General features: G+C 40.1%; 1 non-coding gene across 1 annotated transcript; it reads right to left on the bottom strand.

The window, feature by feature from the left end:
- Positions 1-7,913: 7,913 nt before the first annotated feature.
- On the bottom strand, positions 7,914-8,019 carry LOC145573307 (small nucleolar RNA R71). The gene has a single exon (XR_014097356.1). It is a non-coding gene; the product is annotated as a small nucleolar RNA R71 (small nucleolar RNA).
- Between the last annotated feature and the right edge of the window lie 4,878 nt (positions 8,020-12,897).

Raw genomic sequence — 12,897 nt, 5'->3', positions numbered from 1 at the left:
ACCATCGCAATCATCTCTACAAAGTCCATCTTCGTCTCCAGTTCATTTTGAATACATTCCAATGGCTTCTAAAGAGGAAGTTGACAACATCAACAAGTCCATCGCAGCACTCACGACCATGATGCAAACGCTCACTACCAAAGTCAGTGCAATGGAACAGAATAATGGCACTGTGGCTGCAATGGACAAGATCAAGGAACAAATGAGCAAGATGTCTGTGGAATTTACCTACGTGGAGCAACCTGCCACTTCTTTTGCCTTTAAGGACAAGCATCCTGAGAAGTTTTTCACTTCTGGCATCCCAAAGTTCAAGCCTTACTGATAACCCTATGTTCCACTTGAAGGCCTTTTCTGCAACCATGGCTCTCAAAGGATTAGATATAGCACTCTTCCCTACTGTGTTCCCTCTTTCCTTAGAGCATGCCTACTAACACTGGTTTTACTCTCTAGATTCCAAGCATACGACGACTTGGGAGGATGTTACATAAAGCTTCATGAACCGTTACAGGTGTAACATCTAGGCTAAGACTTCTGAACGTGAATTCTCCATTCACAAACAGAAAGAAAATGAAGGCTTCACTGCTTATCTGAGTAGGTAAAGAGAAACAGCTGCACTCTTGGTGGATCCTCCCATAGAGAAAGAGACGGTTCGCCACTTTATTCAGAATCTAACTCATAAGTACAAGCAGCATTTGAAGTTTCTACCTTTGAACACTTTCGAAGCCGTGTACGATATTGAGGACGAGTTGTTAAAGACTGCAGGTAGCAATAATAACAATAACACTTGGAAAAACAAGAAGAGAGACAATCCTTCTTCTTCGTCTTCCAAGCCAAACAATGCTACCAACAACATCAACCTTAATGATGTGTTGGCTCTTAATGCTCCTACTCAGAAATTCCAAAGGAAAAGGAGGATTTATACACCTTTGGGAATGAACTATGATACTGCTTTCAATTGCCTACATAGTCAAGGATTGATCATGCTTATTAGGCCGTTTACGGAGCCTAGACCTGAGAACAGAACTGCTAGCTATGACCCCAATGCTCATTGCAAGTTTCACCAAGCTAAGGTAAAGGTCATACTACTGAGAAATGTTGGAAGCTAAAGGATGCAATATAAGATCTGATTTATGCTAATTAGCTTCGTGTCCCTCCAGGGGCTAAGAAGCCTAATATTCAAACAGGTCCTCTTTCTGATGCGTAGGCTATCACAGGAGATGAAATATCCTTTGATTCGTCACTAGTCATCCAACATGTGGATGAACCTCTACCAGAAGTTGTTTTTGTTTCAAGTTATGAAGAAGTTAATGGAATTTGGGATAGTGACTTTGAAGATGTCTATCTCAAAGACATAGCCTGTCCACCTCTTGGCGCTGTCGACTATGAAGACAGGGAGGATGTTTGGGGGGACCTTGAGGTTAAGGTTTTCACCAGGAATGGAAGGTTACAACAACCTAGCCCACCTCCACCTCCACCGCAAGCACAACCGATAGTTGATCCCATTGATCCGTTAAGCAACGATGTAATCAAACAATTGCAAAATACTAAGGTGGAAATGAATGTATGGAAGCTTTTGGCTACCTCCCACGAGCATCGAAAGGCTGTGATGAATGCTCTGGTAAAAATAGGAGTTAATAGTGATATGACTACTCAGGGGCTAGTTAGATTTCTAACTACTGAATTACCGAGTACCAGCAATTTGATTTCGTTTTCTGACAAGGATTTTCCCCCGGAAGGGGTTTAGCACAACAAGGCCTTACACCTTATTGTGGTGTGTAGGCAGATGAATGCACTTATGAGCCTAGTCGATAATGGCTTAGCAATCAATGTATGACCGCTTCGTACAACAAAGAAGCTTGGCATAAGAGATGAAGAATTGATTCCCTCCACACAAGGGATTCATGCTTATGATAATACTCGCCGTCAAGCCGTGTGTACCATCATGTTGAACATAACTACCGGAGCCATTGAATGTCGCACCAAGTTTCAGGTAGTGGACATTAAGGATTCTTTTAATCTATTGTTAGGGAGCCCTTGGCTTCACGAGTTAAAGGCGATCCCTTCATCGCTGCACCAAAAGGTTAAAGCCATAGTTGGTGGGGTTCCAATCATCATTGATGCCTCTCCTATGCGTATCTAGGTTATTGAAACTCCCATTGTCCATGTCAATCATGATGAGGAAGATGAGGATCTTTGGGGGGTTTTCTCTAGATGACGTTCTTATGATCGAAGAAGAGGAGAAGTGTCCTCTCGACTTCGATCCTGACTCAAATTTCAATATCAATGCAATTATGAAAAAGCAAGGGCATTTCCCTAAAATGACCCTTGGACTTAAAAAGAAAATGGCAGAACTTTAGGGCTATCTTGGTGCACCTAAAAAGGACACTTTTGGCTTGGGATTCAAGCCAACAAAAGAAGATATAAAGCAAGCTTTGCTTAAAATAAGGGCTCGCAACAATGCTCGGGCCATGAAAATAGAAATGACTATGGATTCCTATCCCCTCACTCTCAATGGTCAGTACATCAAGGAAGGGGAGGACTATCCATGCTATGAATTTCCTGAGCCTTTCGTCCACCATGGGAGGCGTGATCCGGGGTTCGAAGTATTTTTGGATTGTGACTTCGTTGCTGAAGGTGATTTGTTCCCAACAGCTAGGGAACAAACTAGTCTAGGCTCTGATGATATGGGAATCAATCTTCTTTTCGGGCTCGAAAAAAATGAACTCAAACGCACGATGATGATAACTTTGCGCTCATTCAAAATGTCATGTTGAGCAAAGACTTCGACCCTCTGAATTCATAATCCCAGTTGAAGGTCTTTTGAAGGGATGTCGCAAGACGGTGAAGATCACTACGCCGAGTGAAGAAAAGCTGGAAGTCACCACTGCGAAGGTCCTATGTTTGATGAATCTGAATCGTCTTAGTCCGTGTCCGAGTTTGAGTATGTTGTTAAGCCTGTAGGATCTAAGGCCTATACTTTTTCTGCTATAGAGTCTATTTCTATAGTTCTTCCTAGTGCCGAGTCTTTTGTTGAGTCTCCCCATCTATCCTTAATAATTCTGGCGAGGTCGTAGCTGACCTTGCCCTCTTTGATGTAATGTTCGACAAATTCAATATGATGAGTACCTTTGGTTACAATGCATGTCATTCCCCTAACCCTGATCAATATTGCTTTTCTAATGATAAAAATGACAAAGAGATAATAAAAGCAATGGAAGAACACGATAATAAAACTGCAATGATTGAAGATATATAAACAATTAATATTTCCAATGATACTACTCTCAAAGAAGTTAAAATTGGATTAACACTAAGTCAAGACAAACGCAAAGAGCTAATTAACTTGCTTAGTTAATTTGTTGATGTATTTTCTTGGTCCTACCAAGACATGCCAGGTATTGACAGGGATATAGCTTACATACGATACCACTCATACCAGATATGAAGCCTGTCAAACAAAAGCTACATCGCATGAAACCGGATGTGGCTTTCAAAATCGAAGAAGAAATCAAAAAATAGCTGGCTGCAGGTTTCATCAAAGTCTCCAAGTATCCAGAATGGATAGCTAACGTGGTTCCAGTTCCAAAGAAAAATGGAAGGGTCAGAATGTGTGTTGATTATAAGGATCTCAACAAGGCAAGTCCAAAGGATGGGTTCCCTCTACCTCACATCGACGTTCTGGTCGACAACACAACAAACCATGCACTCCTCTCCTTCATGGATGGCTACTCTGGATATAATTAAGTATTGATGGCTGAGGAAGACATGGAGAAAACCACATTCATTACACAATGGGGTACATATTGCTATACCATAATGCCATTTGGGTTGAAAAACGCGGGTGCCACCTACCAAAGAGCAACAACAACATTGTTACATGATATGATGCATAAAGAAGTAGAGGTTTATGTTGATGATATAATCGTAAAATCAAAAGATCGACCAGGCCACATCATTGCACTCCGTAAGTTCTTACAATGACTTTACAAATACAACATGAGATTGAATCCAGCAAAGTGTGCATTTGGAGTTACATCAAGCAAACTTCTTGGCTATGCAATTAGTTCTCGAGGGATTGAAATAGATCCTACAAAAGTCAAGGCAATCATGTCCATGACACCACCCAAGACCGAGAAGGAAATTTGAGGTTTCATCAGGAGATTACAATACATAAGTAGGTTTATATCCAAACTCACTGTGATATGTTAACCTATATTCAAAAAGCTTACGAAGAATGTTCCAGTCACATGGGATGATGACTGCCAAAAAGCTTTCGAAAAGATCAAAGAGTATCTGGCAAATCCACTTGTGCTAGCACCAGCAAAACCTGACTTTCCTCTTCGATTCTAACTTATGGTCACAAGAGAAACGATGAGAGCAATGCTAGCACAAGAGATCGAGAGTAAAGAAAATGCAATATACTATTTGAGCAAGAAGCTTCAAGGCTATGAAACTTGGTACACACCACTTGAAAATTTGGTCACTCATACAGTGCATGTTATGTCAAAGATGGATCATCTCAAGTACTTGTTTGAGAAGGAAACTCTCAATGGCAGATTGTCAAGGTGGATAGTCAATCTTACCCAGTTTGACTTAAAATTTGTACCATAAAAGGCCACCAAATATTTTGCAGTTTTTGACTTCTTAGCAGATTTCCCACTAGAAGAAGTTGAGAAGGAAGACAAAGAGTATGATTTCCCTGACGAAGAGATCTACTCATAATTGAAGATGATAGCTAGAAGCTCTATTTTGACGGAGCTTCAAACCAAAAGGGTTGTGATGTAGGAGTTTTGCTCGTATCACCCAATGAAGAGCACATCCCAATCTCCATGAAGCTTGATTTCGATGTCACCAACAACGTCGCAAAATATGTACCATGCATCTTGGGATTGGAAACAGCTGTTGCCTTGGGAGTCAAGAAGCTGAGAATCTACGGAGACTCATCACTGATCATCAACAAGATCTCGAAGAGATGGAAAGTGAGAAGTGAAAGTCTCGCTACGTATCAAGCTCATCTAGAAACTCTCATGGAGCAACTAGATGAAGTGGAATACACGTATTTGCAAAGAGAAGAAAAATAGTTTGCCGACGCACTAGCTAAGTTGGCATCAATGGTTCGAATTCGAGAGACACAATTAGAATGCAATTGACTATAGAAAGAAGATACGAGCTGGCTTATGTTCATGCACTTAATGATGAACAAGATTGACAAGAAGAAGATGAAGAGCCATGGTACACAGACATCGTTAACTATGTGACAAAGGGAGAATACCCTCCTAACACTAATAAAAGGGCACGCCGTGCTTTGAGGTTTATGGCCTCACAGTACGTGCTCACTAAGGGAGAACTCTATAAAAGGACCGCACAAGGGCTAAACTTGGTATGCATAGCTAAGAAAGAAGCCTACAGAACCATGGAAAACCTTCATGCCAGGATATGCAGAACGCATATGAATGCTAAGATTTTAGTCCTAAAGATTCAACGACAAGGTTAATATTGGACTACCATGGAGAAAGATTGCCACAAATATGTCAAGAAATGTATGAAGTGTCATGTCTACACAAATTTGCAACACGTTCCACCTTCGCTTCTCTACACATACACTTCTCCATGGCCTTTCTCTGCTTGGGGAATTGACATCATTGGGAAGATAACACCGCCAGGATAAGGGGGAAACGAGTTCATGCTTGTAGCAATCGACTACTTCACTAAGTGGGTCGAAACTGCTTCCAATGGTAAGTGATGAGCATCATTTATGGCACTCAATAGAATATTTTTTAGTTCCTTTCTCAATATTTTATTGCTTTATTTTCTATTAATTTTCTAAGTTCTCTTTGATTTTCCATCTTAATAACTCATTTTGGTTTTTCGATTACTTTTATGAGTTTTTCATGATTTTAGTTCTTAATTTGTGATTTTAGTTTAGTTTCATTTCATTTTGGTTTCTCCCTTATTTTTACTTGTAATTTTATAGGTGAAGTTTCAAAGTTCAAGTTGCCGCGCTCTCACGGTTGCGCTCTCATTGATTTTAGGTGATGAACACGCAATTATGTGAAGATCAAGGGCTGTACTCCTCGCGAGCATCATCACAAGAGCGTCATCGATAAGGATGCACGAGAGTGTTAGGAGCGAGACTTCACGCAAGGGGCCATGAGCAAGCAAGAGGAGCCGCACGCACCGCAAGAATGCAGCAGGGGTGCGCGCGGCAGGCCCCTGTGTGCGCGTGCACGGGGCTTTTGTGCGCGCGCACCGCCGCCTTCCGTCCCCATATGTTCGTTTTACTATTTATACCCCTTGACTTTTCTTTTTTTGGGTGACAACGTTTTTACTTGTACTTGAGACATTTTTCCAGATTTAGTAGAGAGAGAAACACTAGATTACTTGATTTGTACTTCAAATTACTTCATAAAGCTTGGATTTCTTCATTAATCAATGAAAATTAGTGAGAATTTCTTCCCCTGAATTTATTTTTTGCTTGATTCTTTCCTTAATTTTTGAATGTTTGATTTTATTGTTGATCTTTGGTTTGAGAATTTGTTTGATTTGATTTTCTTTTTGATTAAGCTTGAAGTGATGATATTTGTGATTCAATTTGCTTTGTTTTTCAATTTCATTATGTCTTGTGAGTAGATTAGTAGCTAGGGAGAAAGGGAAGTATGCTTGATTGATAATGTTTGCTAGTTGATGATTTTTGGTTGATTTAATTGTTGCAATTAAATTGGTTGACATAGTTGTGCATGTGATTAGTTTGATTAGGAGTGATCAAGCTAGATGATTAATCTAGATTGCATAGAAAATTTCAATGACATGAACCCTTGATTTCAGAATTGCTTTAATTGGTTGAATTTGATTGTGATTTTCCTTGTTAGGATTCATAGTGAACCCTAGCTTGACTTATAGGAGATAGCTCTTGAATTCTATTAATTGCAACTATTTTTTGTCCTTTGTAACGTTTGAATCAATTGAGTTCTTCATCGATTGGCATGATCATTGAGCTTGCATGTGGAACCTTAATCCCTAGTGTTTATCATATTGATTTTCTTGATTGTTTAGCAGATTGAAACCTTAGTTGCACCTCAATTTACCTCTCATTCTTTAAAGTTGCTTGACCATAGGCTATATCATTCTCCCCTTCATTCCTCGTGGTTCGACTCGGACTTGTCCTAACTAGGAATAAGTTTGATTTTCTTAATTGTTTGATTGGTGGTGCTTTGGATTTCAACGACCTAGATTACCACACATCAAAATGGCGCCGTTGCCGGGGATTGACATTGGTGATTTGCTATAGTTGTTGAGTCAACTTCATTTTAGTTGAAAAATACAAAAAGATTTTTCTCTTTTTGGCTACATTTGTAGCCGTGCTACTATTTGTTTCTTTTGAGATTGCATGCGTAGAGCATTTGGTCGTTCTCTAGTGCCACTTGATCCGGAAATTGAGAGGAAAATTACAAGGATAAGAGTTGCTAGACATTCTTTGAGTTCTAGCCCTCCAAGTGAAGAAGAACCACAACAAGAAGAACAAGCAAGCATGGGAGAAAATCCGAGAGTGGCGTTGAAGGAATTGGGAATTCCGGGCGCATATAGGTTTGAAAGTGGGATTGCTCCACCTACAACACCGGCGAATGAATTCAAAATAAGGCCTGCAATGATCACTTTGATAGAGAGGCGATAATTTAGTGGGGCCAAACATGAAAGCCCGCTAAACCATCTCAAAGAGTTCGAAAAATATTGCAACACAATCAAAGTGAATGGAATTTCCCAAGATTTCATCCGCATCAAGCATTTTTCCTTTTTTCTCATAGGCCGTGCCTTGGAATGGTTAGACAAGGAAGTCAAACAAAATTCTTTAAGGACATGAGACGAAGTGACAAAGGAATTTCTATCCCGTTTCTATCCACAAAAGAAAACGGCGGAGGCTAGAGCTTTGATTCTAGGTTTCAAGCAAAAGCCTAGTGAAAGCCTCTATGAAGCATGGGAGAGATACAAGGAGTATCAAAGAGAGTGTCCTCACCACGGAATTCCTACCTACCAAATTATTCAAATCTTCTATGGTGGCCTAAGTCCTCAAGGAAAATCATGTCTTGATGGAGGAGCCGGAGGTCCCATTATGAATAGAACGGAGGAGGAAGTGGTAGACATCATTAAAGATGTAGTGAGGTACTATAGAGATTGGCAAGATGGTGAAATGGAATCAACTAGAAAGAGTAGCTCTTCGGTGTATTTGGTTGATCATCTTAATGCCATAAACAACTTGTCCTCACAAATGACAAACTTGGGATAGGAAATGTCCGCTATCAAGACAAAGTTGGAAAGTGCTACCTCCCACGTTTCGAATCTCCCTCCCAATTTAAGGGGAGAGGTATGTCTTCTAACTCTCAACCTCCTCCCTGCTCTAATAACTTGCCTAGTGGTGGCTTGTTTTGTGATGTATGTGGTTCGTATGATCATGATGCTTCTAATTGCCCTAATGCATGTATAGATGTTTGTGATGATCAAAATGGGAATGTGAATGAACATGTGAATTATGTGTCAAATAATAATGATTTAAGGTTTGAAAATCAAAGAGGTCAATGGAATAGGAATTACAACAACCATGGCAATTTTGACAACTATAACCAAGGTGGTGGTTATAGGAACCAAGGGAACCAAAACTCCCGAGGTAACTATAACAACCAAGGTTATAGTGGCTAAAATCAAAACCAAAATTATGGTAATTATAAACAAGGTTGTGGTAACCATAATCAAGGTTATGGTCAAAATCAAAATAGGGGTAATTGGAACAATCAAAATAGGGGAAATTTTCAAAACAATGCTCAAAGGGGTCCCCACCCGGTTTTTCTCCAAAGACCCAAAGTGATAATTCCTATGCTCAACCCTCTTATTCTTCTTCTAGGACTAACTTGGAAGAAATTATTGAAAACCAAACCAAGTTGTTGAACACTTACATGGCAGTGATTGATAAGAAGTTTAATAAAATGATGGCCCATAATAAGATGCTTGAAAACCAAATTTCTCAACTCGTCAATTCTTTGAAAGACCAAGCAAGCCCTTATTCTTTACCCTCTCAAGGCCTAGACCCTAAGAGACTCATTAATTCCATAGTTACAAGGAGTGGTAAGGTGCTTGAGGAGAGTTTGCCTAGCAAGAGTAAGGGTAAGGAGGGTGCCAAGGAGGTTTTAGTTGAGGATGAGGAAGATGGTGCATCTTTGAGTGAAGTAGTGGTAGAGCCACCTAAGGAGGTGAAAGAAGAGAGAGAAGTTGTGAAACCCAAGCTTCCATATCCATAAAGATTCATGAGACACAAGTTGGATGAACAATTTGGAAGATTTATTGAGATGCTCAAACAACTTCATCTTTCTCTACCATTTACTGATGTTGTCACCCAAATGCCAAATTATGTAAAATTCGTGAAAGACATTTTGAGTGGAAGGAGGACTTGTGATGTTGTGGAGACGGTGAACTTGATCGAGAATTGTAGTGCAATCATAATGAACAAGATGCCACCCAAGCTAAAATACCCCGGAAACTTTTCCATCCCTTGTGTTATCCATAAGATGAAAATCGATAATGCCCTATGTGACCTAGGAGCTAGTGTTAGCCTTATGCCATATTTGGTTTATCAAAGACTTGAACTAGGGGAGCTCTTGTCTACCAACATTACCTTGCAATTGGCCGATAGATGAATCAAGTTTCCAAAGGGTAAGGTAGAAGATGTTCCTTTGAGGGTTGGAAAATTTGTTATTCCGGTTGACTATGTGGTTCTTGAAATGGATGAAAATGCTAGCATTCTTATCATACTTGGTAGACCTTTTCTTGCTAACTCGGGTGCCATGATTGATGTCAAGAGTTCTAAAATTTCACTTAAGATAAGAGATGAGGTAATTGAATTTGACTTGAATGAAAGCATGAAGTATCCAAGTTCTTCCTTGGAGAATTGTATGATGATTGACTCTCTTGATCATGTTGTGTCTTCTATGCATGAGCAATTGCTCACCTCTAATGATGCTCTTGAGAATGTCTTGTTGAACAAGGAAAAGATAGATGTTCCTAGCAAAGAGATGGCTTTGTATGAAGATTTGCTAAATGGAAGCATTGAAGACGTTGATGAGCAAATATGCATGAGCATCACCAGCCAAGAAGCATCGCAAATGGCTACAATAAAGGAAGGTAAAGGTGTTCCCATGGTTGAGATCAAACCTCTTCTATCACACCTTAGGTACGAATTCTTAGGCCCTAAATCAACTTTTCCCGTTATTGTTAGTTCCTCCTTGAGTGAGAGCCAAGCTCAAGTGTTGTGTGGTGTGTTGAGAAAACACCAAGGTACTTTGGGCTATACCATTGATGACCTCAAGGGTATAAGTCCCGCTTTATGCATGCACCACATCACTCTTGAGGATAACGCCTCACCTAGCATGGAAAGACAATGAAAATTTCACCCTCAAATGGGGGAAGTAGTCAAGAAGGATATCACTAAGCTATTGGATGCGAGAATCATATTCCTCATGTCTAGCTCAAGGTGGGTTTCCCCGGTCCACGTAGTCCTAAAGAAAGGAGGTATGACCGTTGTGGAGAATGAGAAAGGTGAGCTCATTCCTTACACGGACGGTCTCAGATTGGACGATGTGTATAGATTATCGACGTCTAAACACATCCACCAAAAAGGATCATTTCCCCTTCCCTTCATTGATCAAATGCTTGAAAGACTAACAAGAAATAAGTATTATTGTTTTCTTGATGGGTATTCCGGTTTCTTTCAAATTCCTATTCACTCGAATAACCAAGAGAAAACAACTTTTACTTGCCCATATGGAACCTTTGCTTATAGGAGAATGCCATTTGGGCTTTGCAACGCCCCCGCCACCTTCCAATGGTGTATGATGAGCATATTTGGAGATATGTTGGAAGAGGAAATGGAAGTGTTTATGGATGATTTTTCGGTGGTAGGTGTTTCATTTGAATCTTGCCTTGAGAACCTTGAAAAGTGTTTGGCTCGATGTGAGAAAGTGAATGTAGTCTTGAATTGGGAGAAATGTCACTTTATGGTTGAGGAAGACATTGTCCTCGGTCATAAGATCTCCCGCAAAAGAAATAGAGGTTGACCAAGCGAAGATTGGAGTCATTGAAAAGCTACCACCTCCAATCAATGTGAAAGGTGTGAGATCTTTCTTGGGACATGCCGGGTTTTATAGGAGATTCATCAAGGATTTCTCTCTAATTGCTAATCCCCTCAATGATCTTCTTCAAAAGGATATTGAGTTTGTGTTTGATGATAGATGCTTGGAAGCATTCAACAAATTGAAGAAAACTTTGACTTCCACCGCCATAGTCCAAGCCCTAGATAGGATTTACCTTTTGAGTTGATGTACGATGCTAGCGACACGGCTATTGGAGGTGTATTGGGTCAAAGGGTTGATAAGAAGCTCCATGTCATCTATTATATGTCAAAAACCCTAAATGGAGCTTAACGAAATTACACGACAACGGAAAAGGAGTTTTTAGCAATTGTGCATGCTTTTGAAAAATTCCGTTGTTATTTATTGGGTTCTAAGACCATTATATTCACGGATCATGCGGCTCTCAAATATCTCTTTGCTAAGAAGGAATCAAATCCTAGATTGCTCTGGTGGGTGCTTGAACTTCAAACCTTTAATATTGAGGTTAGAGACAAGAAAGGAGCGAAAAATGTTGTTGCGGATCATCTCTCTCTCCTAGAGGACTTTCAAGTCCAAGATAATGGTTCTCTTATCGAAGATAGAATGTTTGACGACTTCTTATACGCTATCGATGTGAATGAGCTCCCTTGGTTTGCCGATTTTGTTAATTTTCTAGCATGTGGGGAGTTTCCACCTTTATTTTCTAAGAATCAAAGAAAGAAGCTCAAGAGAGAAGCTCGACACTATTTGTGGGATGATCCAATTTTGTATAAGCGAGGAGTTAACGGTTTTCTTCGTTGTTGCATCCTAAAAGAAGAAGTGTTGAATGTCTTAAAGGTGTGCCACTCGGATCCTAGAGGTGGTTACATGGGAGTTTCCAAAACCACTTCAAAGATTCTCCAAAGTGGTTTATAGTGGCCGCATCTTTTTATACTTGGGGTTTCATCAAGTCTTGTGATAGGTGCCAAAGGACCAAAAACATTTCAAAGAGGAATGAGATGCCTCAACAACCCATCCTCGAGTTGGAAGTTTTCGATGTATGGGGCATTGATTTCATGGGATCATTCCTTTCTTCTATTTGAAACTAATACATTCTTGTGGCGGTTGATTATCTTTCTAAATGGGTTGAGGCCATTGCCTCCCCAACAAATGACAACAAGGTGGTGATGACGCTATTAAAAAAGATCCTCATCTCGAGATTTGGTGTGCCCAAGGCGGTGATAAGTGACAATGGATCGTATTTTGTACACAATGCCTTCAAGAGATGTTGAAAAATCATGGCGTTCATCAAAGTTTTGGTCTTCCCTACCATCCTCAAACTAGTGGGCAAGTTGAGGCGTCTAATCGTCAAATAAAGTTGATCCTTGAGAAGATGGTTGTTAGGAATAGGAAAGATTGGGCGGACAAGCTTGATGATGCTTTACGAGCATATTGAACGGCTTTTAAGACTCCCATAGGCACCACTCCATACCGTCTTATCTATGGAAAATCATGCCATCTTCCGGTGGAGCTTGAACATCGCGCTCTTTGGGCAATCAAGAAAATCAACTTTGATTTAGCAAGTGCGGGAGGGCAAAGGTGGTTGGATCTTCATGAATTAGAGGAACTTAGGCTTAATGCTTATGTTTGTGCAAGCACCTACAAAGCTCGATCTAAGGAAGCTCATGACAAGCTTATCGAGAAAAAGGAGTTTTGTGTAGGTGATAAAGTTCTTCTTTATGATTCTAAGATGAAGTTGTTCCCC

The sequence above is a fragment of the Chenopodium album genome, chromosome 12 (genome assembly GCF_948465745.1).
Source record: "Chenopodium album chromosome 12, dcCheAlbu1.1, whole genome shotgun sequence".
NCBI lineage: Eukaryota > Viridiplantae > Streptophyta > Magnoliopsida > Caryophyllales > Amaranthaceae > Chenopodium > Chenopodium album.
This window is presented reverse-complemented; position numbering and strand designations above follow the sequence as displayed.